The sequence below is a fragment of the Protopterus annectens genome, chromosome 1.part1 (genome assembly GCF_019279795.1).
Source record: "Protopterus annectens isolate FY-2018-M chromosome 1.part1, PAN1.0, whole genome shotgun sequence".
NCBI classification, from domain to species: domain Eukaryota; kingdom Metazoa; phylum Chordata; order Ceratodontiformes; family Protopteridae; genus Protopterus; species Protopterus annectens.
In genome coordinates this window covers 893,320,237-893,332,717 of record NC_056726.1, presented here as the reverse complement: position 1 = coordinate 893,332,717, position 12,481 = coordinate 893,320,237, and positions in this window count along the sequence as shown.

The following is a 12,481-nucleotide window of genomic DNA, read 5'->3' as shown; positions in this document are numbered from 1 at the left end:
GTGTTATAGTCACCTACTTTTGGTTAAAATTTTATCCTTTTTCAATGACTACTTCAAACACAAGCAGTGCAAATGCTACAGAACAGAACTGAAAAGTGCATTTTATTGCTTTTCTTCTTAGAAATGCTAACTTGATTTCTTTTGTGAAGGCTGAAATCTCGTTCTTCAAGGTATCTCCCCTCCCCCTTCACAACTACCTTCCCTAGTTGTCAAAGAACTAAAGGTAATTTGACCCATTATCTGGATGTGATTGACAGCTCACAGCAGGTGACCAGACTAATGTACTGTTTTCTTGTCCGCCTTTCCTTCCTTACAGCGGGAGATTTTTTTTGTTGCACTCCTCCTGTCAAATTTAAAACCAAGCTCCATAGCACTGGGAATAATCATTGTTTTGCAAAGCATCAACCCCCCACTTATTTTTCCATCCTGTTTGGTTAAATAGCTAACAAATGATGCACTATAAACACAAAATATTTCACAGAATTGGATGACAGCACCCACATGCTTTTTTTAAATGGTAGTTTAAGAAAATTATAGTACTGCATACTTCTTGTAATCTGATGTAGTGTTGTTGATTAATTGTGACAGACATCTGCTTCTTATGTAAAAACATGCAATTAATGTCTATGCATGGCCATTGCAAATTTATGCTCTTAGTTTTTGCAGCTGTTACTGTGCTTCTGCGTGCACTTTGTCACATATTGGTAGGGCTCTTCAGAAAAGTGAGATTATAGTTTGACATTTTTGCTAGGTTAAGAGTAGGCTGAGTGATGCTGCTCTGACATCACAATGTGGGAGGTCCACTGGCTCTTCTATACAGCATGCAAATCAGGCAGGGATTACATCACTTTAGTGGAGGAAACGTCCCAGTAGCTAGAGCAAGAGCTCTGGCAGATGTGACATCATCATTTCAGAGCCAGCTAGAGGTTTTTCAACTTGGTTTTCAAAGTGAAAGTAAAACAGTACAGAAAGGTAGGAAGCCTAACAGGGAAAACGGTTGAGTGGATTCATTTTTAAAGCTGCATGGGTGATTTTTCGAGGCTGTATCAATGAACAGGGACTAAAAGTGACAGCGGGCTGAGCAATCTGCTTTAATATCCTGTTGTTGTCCTATATACACACATATTTATCTACATCTTCTTTACAATATCCTTTCAACAGGTTTTTCTACATGGAGCATAGTGTCCAAAATGTTACTATACACACAATCTGATGCCAACATGCCTTCCTGAGATTAAACAGTATAGTTACATGCAGAGTCTTTCACAAAAATATTTGTCTGGGACATAGTCAGCAATGAAATATTTAAAACAAATTAGAAGAGGTATATAGAGGAAGGGAGTGTTGTAACTATGACTCCCTATTGTACGCTAAGAATACTAAATTAATGACCTCATACATCAAAAGGTTAACATGAAATTTTTTATGTTTCATCAACTCTTCATACTCCTAACTTGCTTTTGAAACCATACTGCATAGATTTCTGAATTTTTGTTGCTTCAGGTTACACACATATGTGTAGCTTTCATATTTATTTAGCTTGCAGATTTACACTGTGCAAAGTCATGAGCTTATGCTGTTAATGCACTATTGTACAAACGGGTCTATATCATGTTGTCGAACTCTTAAAAGTTTGAACGTCATATGGTCAACACCATATGATCAAACTTTTAAAAGTTTGAACATTTCAATTGAGATCTTCGTACAGTGCAGAATGGGAAGATTTCCTTTTTCTGCACTGTAGTGCGATCTCGGAGTTGGTATATTTAAAGAGCGGGGATGGGGGGGCATGTGCGGGCACCATGCTAAAACCATTCAGGTAGGTTTTTTCTTTGGTTTATTTTTTTTTTTTATTACATTTTCAAAGTTTTAAAAGTTTGATCATATGGTGTTGACCATATGGCATTCAAACTTTTAAAAGTTTAATTATGTAATATAGACGCTATAACATATGATCTCAAGTATATGTGTAGAATCTGAGCACAGATTATTTCTGTAAAGAGCAAGATGGATCAGAGCTAAATATGTACAGATAACATACACACAGGCATACACACACACACACACACACACACACACACACACACACACACACACACACACACAGACACACGCGTGCACTTGGCAGGCTAGGTATCTTAATGGTATTCTGGATTGCCTCCCTCGTATATTGCAATGGAGTTATGTAAGAACATGGGTACACACATACAATAACATATAATTAATTAAATAAATATTAAACTGCCATTAAAAAAGGGATCTGGGGAGTACACTTCCATTTTTTTCTGCTTTAGGTCCTATGGATTTGAACACAGTGTCATCAGTATGCTTCTTATTCTGTTATTAACCTAAATCCATTCACTGCCATAAGATATTTTAGAGCATCTTTTTCAGGGTATGCAAGTCCAGCACTTAAGTCCTTCAGCAGCTGCTCTAAGTAATATGGCACTAGAACTGAATTCACCAGAGAAAACCTACCTGTTCCTAAGTAAGCATGCAATAACAGCACTGGCATGAATTATTTGAGTGTCAGGCTATATTAAATGGGTATAATCTTACTGATCAGGAGCAATGCAGCCTGACCTAAATAATTCCTTCTTTTAATTCAGATTCACCTTTATCCATCTTGTCTCAACCATAATTCTTGGACTGCAGGTACGATGGCTACTCTAGGTTCTCTTGCTTCATGGATTCACCTTCCTCCATTTAGATTCAGTCCCCTGAACTTTCTTTTTGGATAATTTCTCCATATTCTGTCTCTATGCCGTATCAGTCATCTTTTCTATATTCTATCCTTTGAAATTTCTACTTGTGAAGTTGTATTACTACAAATGGAGGATGAAATGGGTGTCTAGAGACACACAGAATGCTGCAATTTGCCTCGCATTGTATTAAACATTTGAAATAGTGTATGTCAAATGTTTCCTTTCTCAAACAATGTCATGGTTAAGAGAAATGTTTAACTCTAAGGTAAAGCAGTTTTAGTGCTTGTGATGTACACTAATAGAAGAGGTCAAAACCACCAACATACTTTGCTACAAACAGAAACAACTGAGCTACATGACTTTTCAGAAACTTTAAGTAGCACAGCCTTCCATTCTGATGGAACAGCCTTTAGATTTCCCATCCATTTTGACTGCCATTGAAAACACAACCTATTTCTTAAATACATTAATAGTTCAGTAGATCTAAAAAATAATAGAAATGCTGCACCAATAATCCCAACCAAATGTTTATTCACCACAGTTTTAGCACTTTCATTCCAAAACACAGGAACTTCATCAGAAACAGTTCAGTAGATCTAAAGAAAACTAACTTGTACTAATTATTGTGCAATATTTATTTTATTAGTTAAAAGGTACACTTGACAGCCACAAGGACTGTTTTTTTTTTAGTATGAAACATAGAAATTCTACTTTGCTAAATTATTTGCTCAGAGTGAAGTAGTAGGCAAAAAGAGACTATGCGAATCTAAGTTTACAGGATAAACTTTACTAAAAACACAGTATTAATACCCAGTGCTAAAATGTTAGCTAATATGAAGTAAAAAGCACATAAATGCAATGACTCAATGGCAGAAAGGAATGCTGACAGTAAGTCACAGCAAGTAACAACTGTGTTTTCAGGTAGTGAATGTCAATTATCACCTTTCAAAAAGCTAGGTTGCCAGAAATAATTAACAAATTATTTGTATTTGGCTTAGTCCTACATTATGAAACAGAGAATAATTGATTGGAAATGTAGCTATAGCCATAATCAATTACATCAATTTTCTCCAGAAAGTGACCTCTGCTTAAAATAAACAGTAGACCTACCACATGATAATATCCAAACAATATGCATTGCAGTGTGTTTCCTTACTATAATAGAATTGGAAATTACACATACACACATACACACACACACACACACACACACACACACACACACACACACACACACACACACACACACACACACACACACACACACACACACACACACACATGCACAAGCACACACGTATGTTCATATAATATGTGTGTGTGTGTGTGTGTGTGTGTGTGTGTGTGTGTGTGTGTGTGTGTGTGTGTGTGTTTGTGTGGTGCATGCTGATGTTCAATAGTTAAAAGCAGTTATGAATGATAACTTTAAACTAGCAGTGTGTCTGACACAGCTGGTATAATAATTTCAGGTAAAGTGCACTCCAAAAGGTTATTTTAAAGAAAATTAAACTATACTCTCACAAATGAAAACATAAAGGCAGCCAATACACGGCCAGGGGACTCAATTACTCCCTGAGTTTATGAATGTGCAGGACATGGGTAGGGCTAACTCTGAGGGAGTCGAGGTAAATCTGTTGCTTGTAAAGAGACCAAAAATGACAGCTACTACTAACTTAGCTGAATCTATTTTTATTGTATGAGACACAGTCCCCTACCCCTCACCTCGCCATGTAGAGGATTTTACCCCACTTACAATGATTATTTTCAAAGTTACTCCATCCTCAGATAAAAGAGAAATAATCCCTTTTAGGTTTTGAACTGACTCCTAAGTAAGTTGTTGCAACAGGCTGCTGCTGATCTGTGCAGATATTCTTCTTCCACCTGTAAGTATTTTTGTCATTTCATTTGAGGACCCACTCCAGATATGTTATAGTTCTCATAGTGTCTATTCACTAACCAGTTATGAGTTATGGAAATATGTTCTGCTTCTAGTACTTCCCATATGCCAGCCTGTTATCTTTGGTGAAGATGTCAGATCTCTTGCATATGCTATTTCAATTGCTTGGAAGGAAATATATTCCAGATGACACAGGCTCTCACTGAAATGACTAAACATTTAATTTTACTTTGAAAAATATGACCACACCATGGTGAAACTGTTGTCATATAAAAGAGTAGAATGCATTGATCCACTATACTCTATATTTACTTAAACTCTGTGTTTTATGAACTGGTCATCTGATCCTGTCTGTAGTAGTAAAATGCATTCTGTGAATCCCATTTACTGTTCTACAGACTAAAACAACCACAGAACAACTTCCCATCTCATAGCATCATGATCATGATTCTTAGAGCTTTCTTGTGTACGAATCTGACATTATAGTTTTACTGAGGGTTATCTCGCTTAGACTATTAAACTTGCAGTTATTACAATTCAGGCCATATACTGGCCAATGTCCCAGAGACATACCATTTGTAGAATCAGAAGTAAAGTGTAACTTATGAAATAGAGGAGATAAATAAATTATTGAAATAAATTAATAAAAGACTGAAATGATCCCCCTTGTTCTTTCATTTCATTGGCTGAGCTGCCATCAGATCATGTGTCCATACCATTGCATCATGTTGCAACATACATAGTTGAAGTATTTTTGGCAAATAGTAATCAGAGCTGTCTGGCAGTATGGCAGAAAGGATTAAAGTTATGAACTATAATGGGTTTCTTCTTGAACCCCCCCCCCCCCAGTGACACTTTCTGTTACTGTCTCTTACATGCTCTTCAATTTAGTTTAGCCAATTAGTCTGATTTGCAATCCTAGGTTGTCCCCTGACAAGACATACCTGCAGCTAGCAGGTTGTACTGTAATGCTGGTGGCATAGAGGGATAAAGACCTGACTACAGCCCAGAGAGCCCAGGTTTGAATGGTGGATCATGTGACTAATGGAGTGGCAGGTAGTGATGATCATGACTATCCTGGGAGGTAAGCAGTGGTGTGGGGGTTTTCTCTGCTGATCCCTGGTGGAGGCTGAGGACATTTGTGGGTAGGAGGCATAGCTCAAAGAGGAAGATGGGAGAGTTGTCATTGTTTAGATGCTGCGTCAGTGGGGTGAAGCTTCTTCCTACTCAATAATGAAACAATATTAAATTGTGTACATGGAATACGGCTACATTTACTGTGTATAAGGCAGAAGTCAGTATTTTGTTAGCGGTTGGTAAATTTTTTTGGATATGTTTGTTATTATCTCTTACAGCTAGAATCTACATCTCACTCCTTTTCTCCTTGGGCTTATTAGCCAGTAACTTGGAGCTTGTAATCCCTTTTGTCCAATGGGAAGATTTCCATTTATCCCAACTGTCAGAAAGTAAGTTAAAATGAGAGGCCCTCTATTCCTGCCTGCATGTTATAATTTGAACATGCAGAGGTGTGTCTTTATCTCCTTGTATTTTATAGTGATCTTTTAAGTAACTAATTTGGTCTGCTAGTTTGGCCAACTTGTCTAATTGAGCATTTCCGTCCTCAGTCACAAATATATTAGAAGCCCATTTAATTTCATTGTTGAACCTAGCCCAGAGAAATATCAATGTTTTTTCCTGTTTCTAATCACCCTCTTAAAATGAATGTATTGAGGCTATGATTGGAGCACCATAGTGTATATGTTATGGTCAATCCAGTTCACACAACTGACTCCAGAGGCAGTTATAAACACATAGTCTAGCCAGCTTGCATTGCCAGAGATTGGTACTATATAGGTAAAATGGATGGCGCAGAGGTGCGGCGGTATCATTGTCGCCTCATAGCAAGAGGTTCTCTAGTTCGATTCTTGGCTAGAGTGGCTTCTGTGCAGAGTCTACATATCTTCCCTGCATTCTTGTGGCTTTCCTCCAGGTACTCCTGTTTCCTTCCACATTTCAAAAATATGTGTCTGGAGTGTTTTTTCCCAGGCATCCACTGAAAATTGGCTTCGCTCCAAGTCGGACTTTCCCAGTAAACAAATGTTATATAAATAAATAAATAATAAAATAAAATCCCTACAGTTCAGTTGCAATACCCTCTAACAATCTGTAAGTCTACAATCCTTCATAAAGATCCATGTGGTATCCACGACTTTGACCTTCCTTTCTTTGTGACCCATATATCTGTCTAAGGACTCTTCCATTGCAACATTAAAATCCCCCACCTGTCAGTATATTGTCTCTATTAGCTTGAAAAAATGCTATAAGAGGACTAGGATCATCCAGGTTCAGTCCATAATAGCATTCCAAGACATGTGATGGGTAGTGGCTGTTGATCCTAACAGCTGCCCATCTATCTTGTTTGTCATGGAAATGATCAGTAAAGACACAGGCAACCTTCAGTCTCAGCCCAGTTTGGCTTTGTCAAGGGAGGATCATGCCTACTACATGTGGTGGACTTCTTTGAGAATGTTACTGAGGCAATAGATGAGGGGGAAAATGCTGCATACTGCCCATTTGTACCTGACAAAGGTGTTTAATACAATACCCCACTCAGGTATAGCTGACAAACGCACAAACTGGACATAAACTCATACATAACTCACTGGATTGACAGCTGGTTCTGAGACAAGACCCAGGAAGTCAGAATTGGTGATACCACCTCCACTAAGAGACCCGCCGCCAGTGGGGTACCTCAGGGCTCCATACTGAGATTCCTCCTATTTGGCATTTATTTCTTGGAAGTAAAGACTTATATCAAGGGACTTTGGCTGACCAAGTTCCCATATTACTGCAAACTGGTAACTATCATAAATTCTCCCATGGCACAAACATCTTACAAAAGGGTCTATTTACACACAAACAACTGGTGCCAAATAGACAGAGGCAGATAGCAATGCTCTTGAAACTTCCTAACAAAAATACCCCCTTCTAATGGATGCCACTGACACATAGGGGCACAGCTGGGTGGGATTGCATAGCTAGGCTTATAAAGACTCTGATGATCATTAGCCTAGTACATAACTATAAACCTACAAACCTATATTTTACCATATTATAAATCCAAGCCAAAGATATATGAACTAAAAATAACATGCTCCTTTTGGCTGAGTTGGCACAGCAATCAGCAAACCACTTCTTCTAGTACCCAAGAACCAAATCAAAGCATGAACTTTTCAATTTGGTTTCTTGTAAAAAATCAACTACAGTTTTAATTTATTAATTTCTGGAAAATAAATGTTCCTCTTGCATGGTGTAGCAAAGCCTTTAGCATTCTATGAGATTACCCCAAGAAACTCAGCTAATTGTGCAGAGTTATTCTTCTAGAGACACCATCCCTGAGATAATCAGGCTCTGTAATTAAACATGCACACAAGGGACAACAATGACACGCACACTAAATAAGGCAGAGCAGTTCACAAAACAGTGATACTACAAATTGCTGCACAAGGCAGAAAGTACCTAAACTGGAATGACATCTGCCATCAGATGGAGACAGGGAATAAAGCTATCCCCTACTACAGAGGAGACAGATCAGCTGCTGCATGTGGATGATGTGGCATAGCAAGCAGACACTGAACACAAGCATTAGCAAATGATAGCAGAACGGAGTGCAAAACTGAAGGCACTTAGGAGGGAACTGACTATAGACAAGACGTTATGGAAACAAATGAGAGAACTGAAGAAGTTGAAAATTGAGATAGAAGGGAAAACACAGCAATAGGTTTACTACTTCATATATTTGGGAATGGTGATTGAGAAGAAAGGAAGTCTAAATGAGGAGGTCAATGCTAGAATCAGGGAGACTGCAGCCAACTGACACACAGTGTCAGGGGTAGCGTCTGATAGAAAAATGACAATAATCTGAAAAGTAAAGTATACAAAGCAGTAGTTACATCAACCCTCCTGTGTGGTGCAGAAACCCCATCAGTGAAGGCAGAGCACTTCAGGAAGATAGAGGTGATATAGATGAAATACCTGAGATGGGTAGTAGGATGCATACAGCTGGACAAATGAAGAAATGAGGACATCAGACAGAAGCTCAAGTAGCTCCAGTTTCAAGGAGAGTCAAAAAATATAGATTACACTGATTTGAGCACAAGTTTAGGAAAGCAGAAATTGATTTGGTGAAGAAGACTTTGGAGCGTGAGGAAGAAGGAATGGAGAAACAAGGTCATCCAGGAAAGTGATGAATGGACTGCACAAGCCAAAACCTATGAAAGTCAGGTATGAATATCGAAGAAGATAGGAGGGTGGCATTGAATACAGAAAAATGGTGACAGCTGATACAACAACCTGACTGTAGAAAAACAGGTAAAAAAAGGAGATTGATGATAAAATCTGCATCCTTCAAGAATCATGCAGTCACTTACAAAACAACTGCAACTAGTTCTCCCCCAAATACTATCCACGCACATATTTTATTTGCTACTGTTTTTTTTTTATAAGTCTCTCTATGCTATACAAAAATAAGCAGCCCGGTGTCCTCATTCACAAGATCAGATCACAAAGTGGTCTCCCTTGAAATAAAGGTAAAAACTATTCCCCCATGGAACCCCAATAGCTTTAAGACCTTGCCTCTTGCGTTTTTCTTTCGCGTTGCCTTTTGAGTTTTAATTTGGATGGTGTTGCCTCTTGAGTTTTTCTTTGGATTCTACTAGTTTGTATTGTAGAGGCACTTTACCCTGCTGACTGTGCTTGCTTTACTTTTGGGGAGCTTTAAGACCTTCTCTATTGCAAAGTAACATGTTATTAAAGAACGGCTTAGCTAGTCTTCAAGTTTCCTCAAATACAGAAAGCACAGAAACTAATGTAGAGGGGTTCACAAAAGTCCTGTATGACCCTATAAACAACCACATAATAAGAGCAGTACCAGACTGAAATAAACTCAGGTCAAACCACAAAAACAAGCCACACTGATAGACCCTTGGAATTAATAGGGTCTAAAACACAAGAAAATACTGTTGGGAAGTAAGAGTGAATGTGCATAACACAGCAAAAAGTCCATTGTTGGTCTAAACAAGTGAATCAGAGTACTAATAATAGCCTTCAAATCTAACAATAATTGTAAGGAATTTTTCAGTTATGTCCACAGTTTTAAGGGAAACACCCAACAATGTGTGGAATTAGTTGTAGATGGCATCACCTATACTCAGCCAGAAGATATAGCAAATCTGCTGACTGAAAAATTCAGCTCAGATTTCACCTCCCCATGACCCCCAGTTCTCCACCAAGAAATACACTCGACCACACCACCGCCAATTACCAGTAAAGTATAGGTTGCCACTGCCTTCTCTAAAGATAAAAACATGGCTTAAGTGGGGCATAATGATATACCAGGTTGCCTTTTAAACAGCTTAATTCTGGACTTATCAGGCCCATTAGGACCTCTAGTTAACCACAACCTCCAGACTAGCTTTATCCCAATAGAATGGAGGACAGCATCAGTCATCCCTCTGCATAAAGGGGGAAAATTTACTTACCTGGGAAATTACAGACCTATATATTTGATGAGTTTTATATGTAAGGCCATGGAAAGAATAATTATGGATCAGATAAATAATGATAGGAAACTTCCAAACACTGGACCCAACCCAATTTGATGCCTAGGGCAGATCATGTCTACTGAATCTGATGGAATTCTTTAAGAAAGCCAATAAGGCTGTGAATTAGGGTAAAACAGTACATACCTCCTGCCTCAACCTGGCCAGAGCATTTGACACAATTCTCCACTTGGGTATTATAAACAAACTCAAAACTTGTCATAAATCACTACGTCACCAGATGGATAGTCAACTGGCTCATGGACAGGACACAAGTAGTTACAGCGAGTGAATGCAGATCCAGAAAGAGGCCAATTACTAGTGGTATGCTACAGTGCTCAGTGCTGGGACCACTCTTATTCAGCATATACTTCTCTGAAGTCAAGGCCAATGTGGAAGACCTCAGGGGTTTAGCAATGAATGCAAGCTGGTGGCAATTATTCAGTTCCCCAGTGATGCAGATATCCTTCAGGAGGGAGTAGATCAGATACATGATTGGTGCCAGAAACATAGCTTAAAACTAAATGTGAAATGCATTATCATACCTATATGGAAGTCAAATACCCTTGCAAATAACAAAATTAATAGCACAACTCTAAGAGAAGACTCAGAGGTAAGTGATCTAGGTACACGGATAGACAGTAGCCTGAACTTTGAGTGCCATGTATCCACAGTGGTGAGGAAATCCTTTTATGTGACACAATTTATAAGTAAAGGTACGTCATCCAGATCCAAGGAAATTATAATCCCACTGTACTCAGCCCTCATTAGACCAACTTTAGAGTACAATGTGCCATTTGGCACGTACTTGACTTGGAATGTACAGCAACTGAAGTGACCTCAGAGGTTCCTCACAAAGAAAATACAGGGTGTAGACAACATGTCCTATGTGGATAAACTAAAAGCCCTATCCTTTTACTCTGTTTCCTATCGACTATTAAGTGAGACTACTAGGCTAATGACTTAACAGCCCTTACAAGACTAGCCAATATAACCCAGTTTTATTCAATATATGACTCCTAGGAGCAAGCGGATGACAGAGTTTCCTCACAAAGAAAATACAGGGTGTAAACAACATGTATTATGTTGATAAATTAAAAGCCCTATCCCTTTACTCTGTCTCCTATTGACTATTAAGGGGTGACATATGCCTGACCTGCAAGGCACTCACAAAACCAGCCCTCATGGAGATGTTACACATCTGCAAACCAAACAGCACAAAGGTCACCTGATCTAGGGATATAAACTTAGTCAGTGACTCAAACAAAAGATGCTGCAGGTCTCAGAGATTGTCCCTTCTTTGGAACAGGCTTCTTGTTCACATTAAGCAGAGCCCTACCGTGGCCCTCTTCAAACGAGATTTGGATCAATGGAGGAGGAATCACAAATTCACACCTAGGGTTCTGTTTATGTCTGTTATGGACAGGAGCAATCTATCAGATACTTGTGGTCTAGGCAGAAAACTATGTCATCCTCTTGCCCCTAGGCATCATATATCAGGTAAAATTGGGTTATATTGGCTAGGCTTGTAAGGGCTGTTAAGCCATTAGCCTAGTAATCTCCTATGAACCTATGGATCCATTGCCCTTTTCCCCCTGTATTCTCCTTCAATACCTGCCCCAACATCTCATGAAACACAAAACCATCCTATTTGCCTTACATCGCACAATGTCCTGCATTCTATCTCCATCTCCCCTATATATAGGTCTCCTTCCCTCAAATCTGTTGACACAATATCATAGTCTGACAACTTTTCCATATATCCTAGCTCCATTGTATCCCCTTTAGTCAGCAAGCACCTATCTAAACATCTCACCTGCCTCTCCATCTTCATCAAAAAGTGAAGATCCCTTCCTTCCCAACACCCTCCATGTATCTTCTAAACCTCTCTTCTCCAATTCATCCTATACAGCCTTTTGGCATATTTTTTAGAACTATTCTTTCCAAAATAACCCATCTTTGGCCAGCTGAAGTACTAAACTGAAATCCTAGTGTAACACTATTTTAGATTTCCTTTTAAAAGTCTTCTCTACTACTGTTACACTCCATAATTACCTCTATCCTGGACTCATCTGGTTCATAAAGTACCATTAGTAGTTTCCCCTTCACTCTATATATCCCACCTCCTTACCACCCACATTTCCGCAAAGTGTTTCCTGAATTTCTTTTTGTCTCACCTATGTAATCAATGAACCAAGATCTCCGGTCACCTCATCCCTATTTAAGAAATGCTCTTCTCTATTGACATAAACCCCTTTCTTGTTTTTGTTTTTTTTGTT